Source organism: Anneissia japonica, unplaced genomic scaffold (genome assembly GCF_011630105.1).
Source record: "Anneissia japonica isolate Jap-2015-1 unplaced genomic scaffold, ASM1163010v1 scaffold287847_len925385_cov155, whole genome shotgun sequence".
Classification (NCBI taxonomy): Eukaryota; Metazoa; Echinodermata; class Crinoidea; order Comatulida; family Comatulidae; genus Anneissia; species Anneissia japonica.
In genome coordinates, this window is record NW_022731638.1 from 41934 (window position 1) to 49977 (window position 8044).

Here is an 8044-nt window from a genome sequence, read left to right on the forward strand (position 1 = left end):
ACCAGATCATGTAGACAAGAGTGCTCAATGCAGTATATAGCAGAGCAGATAGACAAATAAAACATGAAACACTGGGTTAAAGACTCAACATTTTATTGCACTACAGGCTGTTTCATGAGGGGTACCTAAATCATCAGGTGCTAGGCTCTGAGTGAAGGAATAATGAAGTACAGTACATAGATTGTGACAGTTTATCAGAACAAAAGTATGCTAATTACCAAGTGATTAAGTCTCTATTGTTTAGATGGATAAACGAAAGCCTACAGGATTAAGTAGTATATCTTAACAAGAACTTGCGTCTATGTCTACATGAACTGAATTCTAAAACAACCCTATAAAAGCAAGATAACATTTAACTAAAATAATAATAAATATATAATATAGAAATATGTACACATGGAATTAAACAAGATTAAACTATATTTCAAGTGGTCGGGAGAAGAATATGGCAAAGACCACAGAACCGTGAAATAATGGTCCAGATTATCATTATTTTTTACAAAAACATGCAACTTGCCTAAATAATGGTCATGATGACATCACATCATGACCATGTATGTACATCATGGCTATGGGTTTACAACAGTTTTTAGTCATGCGTGAATATTCACTGCATGAATGTACCAAATACTTTCATCTTAAATAATAATTATTGTTAATTTTTGGCCGCTGTTAACATGCATATATTTCAATTTGGTCGTAGATTTTACAAGGGCCTTCCTCCATTGTGGCTTCGTCAATCCCATACATTATGATGAAGCTTGCATATTTTGAGCGTACTGCAGAGGCCCTGTACAAGTATGTGGTACCAAAACCAAGATCAGAATGCAGCAAACCAGAGCAGCTTGTTGTCACCTATGTTGCTGGTTACATAGGTAAGACTTCGTTTTCGGAGTCTCTCTAAATTGAACATAAGAGAAGAAAGTAAACACTTTTTCTAAACTTTTACTTGATGATGGTTGTCATTTTTTACATGTAAATTCGATTGTTAAAATGCTATATTTGAAAAAGAAAGTGAAAGTTTTAACTTTATGAATTAACACACATTTAAATGATAAAACAATTATAATACAATATTCATTCGTCAGTAATCAGCTTTATTTGGTATTTAATGAATACTGTATACGAAAATACAACTCATCCATTGATCTGTTTTCTACAGTATTATACATCTTGCCTCTGTATACTTTCTTTTATTCCTCTTTCAGTAAATCATTAACTCATTTCCTCTTAATTATATGACAGTATGTAAATTAATCTATTTACATGTACATTTTCACTTCATTGCTTTTTCACGCCTCAGAAAATGTCCTGAAACTTCTTTAGAAGAAGTCCATGATTCTATAACTTGGCGAGACAGAAGAGGTCCTAATATTGTAAAACAGTTTTTCATATGGCAAAAGAGGGGATACAGCTTTTGTTACTACTGGGCAATAGCAACACTTAATTCTGTAATGCTGTATTACATTTTAATTATTGTTGATACTATTATTTTGTGCTGTTTTTAGCTGGTGTATTCTGTGCTATTGCGTCTCATCCTGATGACTCGGTTGTATCCAAATTGAACAAGGAGTTTGGTAGCACTCCACTGCAAGCAGCAAAGGATCTTGGAATGGCCGGTAAGTCTGTTAATGATCTTTTTATGCAAAGAAACTACATCAGTATTTGTTGCATCAAACATTTTATGTTGAATAATAATATTCTGTCCACACTATAACATTTTCTTTAAGAAAATACTGTTGTATTTTCACAGTCACGATGTGGCTGTAGTCATATTATCATGGCCCATATTTAAGCATGTCACATGTTTTTGTCCAATAAATTTGACAGTCTACACAGGGCCTAAGACACACTCCTTAGATCCACTTCGGGGGCTCCACATTCCATGGCCAGCACATCAGTTTTTAACTGGTTTCTGTCCATGTTTTGTTGCCCAGCAACGCTTTTGTTGTTCGGTCAGAAGTGCTTGAGTCATTAGTGTGTGACATTGATCTACCTCCATTGAGTCATTGACCATTGTGCAGTGCCTGGCTGTCTACATTCAGCTGAATGTCAGTTATCACAATGGACACTCTTGTAATGGGGACAAATGTAATCACTCCTACTAAGATGTTCCTTGGCAGGAGGATAATGTTTTTAGGGTAGTCTTTCTTTCTGTTACTCTTGTTAGTCGTGGTTTCATCATTACAAAAACATAACAATGGTTTGATAACTGAATGATTTTGATTGTTTATTTCTCCCACTAACCACATTCGAAAATGTATGTTGGTTCTACCCACTTCATTCCACTTAAAATTCTTTCTTAGTTAATCATTAAAAATAATCCTTTAAAAATTTTAAGGGGCACAACTAAAAAATTGAGTAGCTTTTTGTACAATAAGAACCAGAGGAATTTAAACAAGCTTGCAGGTCTCCCACTAATTAAAGACTACTGTACCTCCAAATTAAAGGCCACTTTTCTGTGGTCCCATAGTAACAAAAATCTTTTATGTTTATTATTCGAATTGGAGACCAAAGCTGCTAAAGGCCATGGAAACCGTGGAAAGAGCCTGTAAATTTGCATCATAAATTGAAAATGTTTGCTGTCGCTCTCGTAGGTTTATAGAAGGGCTTGACGCCACGTATCATCATGATTGGTACTCTTACCGCTAAGCACTGGTTCATCTACGACTCCATGAAGGTCTACTTCAGGATGCCACGCCCACCTCCACCAGAGATGCCAGAAAGCCTGAAGAGAAAACTAGCTGCTAAGGAGTCATAATAAATTGACCACTCAGGATGATAACAATTTGAAATATGGATTCGTAATGGGGAATAAAGCAGAGCTTTCATCAAATATATATATTAAAATAATTCTTCATCAAAGTAGTTATTTAAAAACTAAAGAATTTAATTATTGGTATAAATTAATGTTGAAAGCATTGCTTGATTAGTGCTGTCTTTACATACTCACACAATGTGTCTTCTCTGTGGCTCATTTGTTTGTGAACGTTCCTATGACAAATTCAGATACGACTTAAGACTCACGTTAACATATAGAATATGTCTTCTCTGTGGCATATTTGTTGTGAACGTTCTTATGACAAATTCAGATACGACTTCAAAGACTCACTTTATATTAAAATATCCGTTGTAGAAGCAACCTTACCTTTTACATGAATGCCAAAAGGTGACAAATATTGTGTAATTTCTTCTTTATCGAAAATTGTAATATTCACTTTGTACTATTGGCATATTTAGATATTTTTATTCTTAATATTCTTTCATTATCTTGTTCAGTATTTGCTGCGTTTGTCATATTTGGTCACAATCTACCCGATGAAATAAATAGAATGATTAAATATATGCAGTGGCTGTTGGATGATTTGTAAGTCCATAATTCCTGGAATAAATGATTATCAGATGGCATGTGTATTGTATGGATATTTACTATTGTTTGTCTTTGTTGAGGCAGTGAATTTCTGGTTGTTGATGTTTCTAGTTTTAGTGTTTTCCTCATTACAAAAGCCAGTTTTTCACTAATTCTTGAACAAACAATAATAATAATTATAATAATAATAATAATAATAATAATAATAATATCAATAACAATAACAATAACAATAATAATAATAATAATAATAATAATAATAATAATAATAATAATAATAATAATAATAATGATAATAATAATAATAATAATATGTTAGGCTTATATAGCGCGTAACGCCAACAAGGTCTCTAAGCGCTTCACACTATTACCCCCGGTCATTGGATTAAATGCATATGGAACACAAACTCAAGTTCCCTGGGGGAGTATTCCATAATGTTGCAGCAGCTACATCAGTGCATTTTGGCATTTTAACCCTACCGGGTACCCATTTATACTCCTGGGTGGAGAGAGAGAAGCATTGTAGATAAAGTGCCTTGCCCAAGGCCACAAGTGAAATGCACGGCGAGGAATTGAAACCCTGACCTCGAGGTTTTTGAAACCGTATACCGTTCCCACTGAGCCAAACCACTTCTAAGCTTCATCTAGCACTCTTGGTTCATAGAGCGACTAAGCGTGTGAAAAAATTATTTTGATTTGCCCAAATAGAAATCGGCATATGCAAAAAGTAGACACTCGTCATGCTTACTTACTAGTGGTTGAACTTGTGATAGATCAGCGTTACCATAAACATTTAGACTAAGACCCTGACAGAAACTAGTTGAAATTTAGTTGCTGCCCCATTATGCAGAGTTGCATTAAACAGCAGGCCTACATCGCAGGGGCGGCAAAAGCAGTCCTGCAGGCCAGTCACTTTCCTGACCAGTATTATGCTGAGGTAAATGTTATATAATCATTTTAAAATTAGAAAAATAATATCGTTTGGTTTTTTTTTTCTAAATGTTTATGTATTTTCAAGGCGCGTTATCAAATTTGTGGGCAATAATCATTAATACATATAATATGGTGGGGTCTCTTGTTTTTCTTTACATTTGTGGGTGGTGGTTATGTAGGCATTCACACACACATAGGGCCTAAAGTATATTAGTACAGTAGAAATAAGGTTTAACCCCCAAAAAATTGCAACAAAAGGTTTTTCAACGGATTTTGGTAGTCTTGAGTGTGCCAAATAACATAAAAAAAGTCTTATGAAATCCGACTACCGGGAAGTGGCCAAAATGGCGGCCATACCATAAAACAGCTACAAATTGTGATATAATCGCGATCTTTTTAAAACAATATTAAGTTTTTTGGGTCAGTAAATCATTTCAGACAGTTTAGAATGTGATATAATCAATAAAAATCAATTCAAGATGGCGTCCAAGATGGCCGCCATGTATAAACAGTCATAAATCAGTACTTACTTTAGCAATTTTATGTGTCGTCATTTGTTAATCAAATCAAAGAAAGTTGTCATCTAAGATTCTATTGATTAACAGTTATACCAATAAGTAGACTGGAATTAAGGACCAGTAGATCGGAATTAAAGACTACATTTTGTAGTTTACGATAAATCAATAGTCATCTGTTTCCATTTCTCCCTCTTCATCATCTATTACTTTCTCTACATTCTCACATCCCTTAAGTTGACAGGCTCCACAGGCTGATGTGCATGCCAACCCATAGCATCTGCAACTGCAACGTGGTGTTTTACATCCAGTAATGCAATTGCAATGGATGATTTTTAAAAAGTTGACAATGAAATTTACTAGCAGATGAAGTTGGAGGTAGTTGCTGAGGCGTCACAATCGATACCCACCAACAACTTTTTTGCTTACATCTGAAGCTATCAAGTGAATCAATGGATTCAGTCCCAAACAGGATAGCCATAGCCTTTCTTACAAATTCCACAATTACATCACTGTTCTGATTTGGCTGACTAAATGCTTCGGCACATAATCTAAGAATCTAATCCCTCTCCACTAATTTCTAGAAAGCTGCCTTCTTTACCGATGCCAAAAATGCAAGATGTTGAATCATAACCCGTAAAAGCATGTTGAATGGCAATGGAAGGCAGACTTTATTTCCAAAGGCGGATTTTATGTGGGTTGCATTTATTACCCTTACCTTAGTATCCTTTGTCTTGTCCGACCTGAAGTATACCTCTCGTTCGTCTGTATTGACACGATAGAGAAGAAGAACAAGTCTGTATCTTCTCCAATTAAATGTACAGTATGATGATGGGAAATATATACTGCTGCTACACTATATCCACGTCAGCACCGTTCCTTGCTTGTATTACAGGACAATTTCTTTTCTGAAGTTCAGCAGAGAACATATTTATAAACTTCTGCTTGTTATCCTGATGATGACATAATTAATGTCGAAATATTGAATCCCGACACGATGGCGTGCGTTTTGATACTTGGAGTATGTATTATACTATCTTATCTGCTTGTTATGCCTCGAAAGAAACTCACCCTTTTTGCCATCAAACTCGGTATTAGCCGTAAAGTTTACATCTGGGTGGATATTCTGTCCTGTTCTTTGATAGGTATTGTCTTTTATAGAAGGAGTCCCATCAACTATCAAATACAACAGTTGCCAATCCATGCTCTCTCCTGACGAACTCTGAGTATGCCTGTACAATTAAATAAATTAAATATAAATAATATATAATAACCTTAATGAATAAATAACAATAATTAAAATGTGGACATGGTGTCACTACTACAATAACAAGGTGAATACTTTTCAATCTTATAATCAATTTTGTATAGCCGGAGTTAGTATTGACCTAGGCTACTATGGCTAACGACAGGAACAAGAAAATGGCTTTTTCTATGAATGGAATGACCTGTACGAAGCACGAGCTCCTGTAGACCAAACCAGTACCGTTACGATTATAATCGTGTGGGAAATATACTCAAGATAGTTTAACTTCCAATCATGCCAATCAGAGAACTTCTTTCAAAAATATATTATTTTAGGTGCTTGGGCGCAACAGATTCATTCACCAAGAGATTATGAAAAGACACTTCAAAGTAATCTTCATTTATTGATGCCTGCTTATTCATGTTTACCATGTTGAGTGTTACTTTTCTAAAATTGCTAATGTCAAATATATTGCCGTAAGACAAATTAACCAATCAGAAAGCTTCTTAAAGCCGGTTATTCCAAAGACTTGCTGACATACAGTAGGTAAAATAGCGAAAATGTTAAATGATAAATAAGACAATGCTGGATGTTTTTTACAATTACATACATCATTAACAAATAACAACAAAGCTTATGTAGTTATAATAACTGATTTATGGCTGTTTATACATGGCGGCCATTTTGCACACCATTTTGAATTTATTCATATTGGTCATCACATTAAAAATGGTCTCAAATGACTTATTGCCCCATAAAGCCTGATATTGATGATAAAATCCGTAATTACAATACAGTTTGTAGCTGTTTTATGATATTGGCGCCATTTTTGCGGCAATCTTGAAAAGAACCACTTTCCGGTGGTCGGATTTTGTAAGACTTTTTGTATGTTATTTAGCACATCTAATACTACCAAAATCCGTTTAAAAACCTTTGTTGCAATTTTTGTGGGTTATGCCCTTTTTTTAGGTATATCTACTCTACTATATACATGAAGATGTGAAATGCAAAATAATACTGCGTTAAGGCCAACTCAGACAGCGTCGTACGACGCAGCCCGACGCAATTTGTTTTCGCGTCGGGCCTGTGTGAGTTAAACGCAGACGCGATAGTGTGCGTCGGTGGCAGTCGCGTAGTACAATATTAAACATGTTTAATATTTCTCACGACGGCATAAGACTGTCCCCGACGATAGATCGGGTCGGGCTGCGTCGGCCGACGTTGTCTGAGTTGGTCTTTACAGTAATGGAAACTCGGGAAACGTAAAATGTTGACTTTAGAAACACTAATAGTATGTTTATACTTGCAACGATAAAGATTAAAGCTAAAAAGCAATAAAAGAAATGAAAGAAATAAGAGAACCACGATTCGATAACGATTTATCGTGTATATTAAAAACAATAATTTCACAAATCGAATCAGATGATGTCATAATCATAAGAAAACGACCCACGAGTTTTGGCGATTTTTGTATGTCTAGCGAGCGTATTAAGCCGCCCCCTGTTTGACCTTAAGGCATAAATAGATAGTGCTCCTTCCAAGCATCAACACTGCAATAAGAATAGAAGGCCTAGGCTTGGTAAAGTTCAGGGATTTGATTTTATTTACATTTAAAATTTAGCTGGGGCGGATCCAACGTTACGAAGAGTAAAAAAAAAATATATTTAAATTGTATGTATGGAAGTGCAATTTTCGGCCATATCTAGAGGTGCCATAATCATTTTTTTTTTACCTCAGCCTTAACCATGGTGGGGCTAGATGGGGGTAGAAAAAATTAGTTAAAAACCATCAAAAGGGCCTGCAAAGGTGCTTCCCTGTTGCTCACCACTTTTAAGTTTTACCGAACCATACTATCAGTGATTTAGGCTTTATAATCTTTTTTCAAATTACTAAGGCTAGAAAATGTGCTGAGATCTTGTTTGTTCCTCTGTATTAATTGATAAATTGTAATGTTAATGGTTTAAACAAAGATTTAGGTTT

General features: G+C 35.1%; 1 non-coding gene and 1 pseudogene across 1 annotated transcript; both read left to right on the plus strand.

Moving 5' to 3' along the window:
- Positions 1 to 677: 677 nt before the first annotated feature.
- On the plus strand, positions 678 to 3053 carry LOC117115488 (annotated as a pseudogene).
- Positions 1847 to 2090, plus strand: LOC117115495. The gene has a single exon (XR_004446561.1). It is a non-coding gene; the product is annotated as a small nucleolar RNA SNORA53 (small nucleolar RNA).
- Positions 3054 to 8044: the final 4991 nt, after the last annotated feature.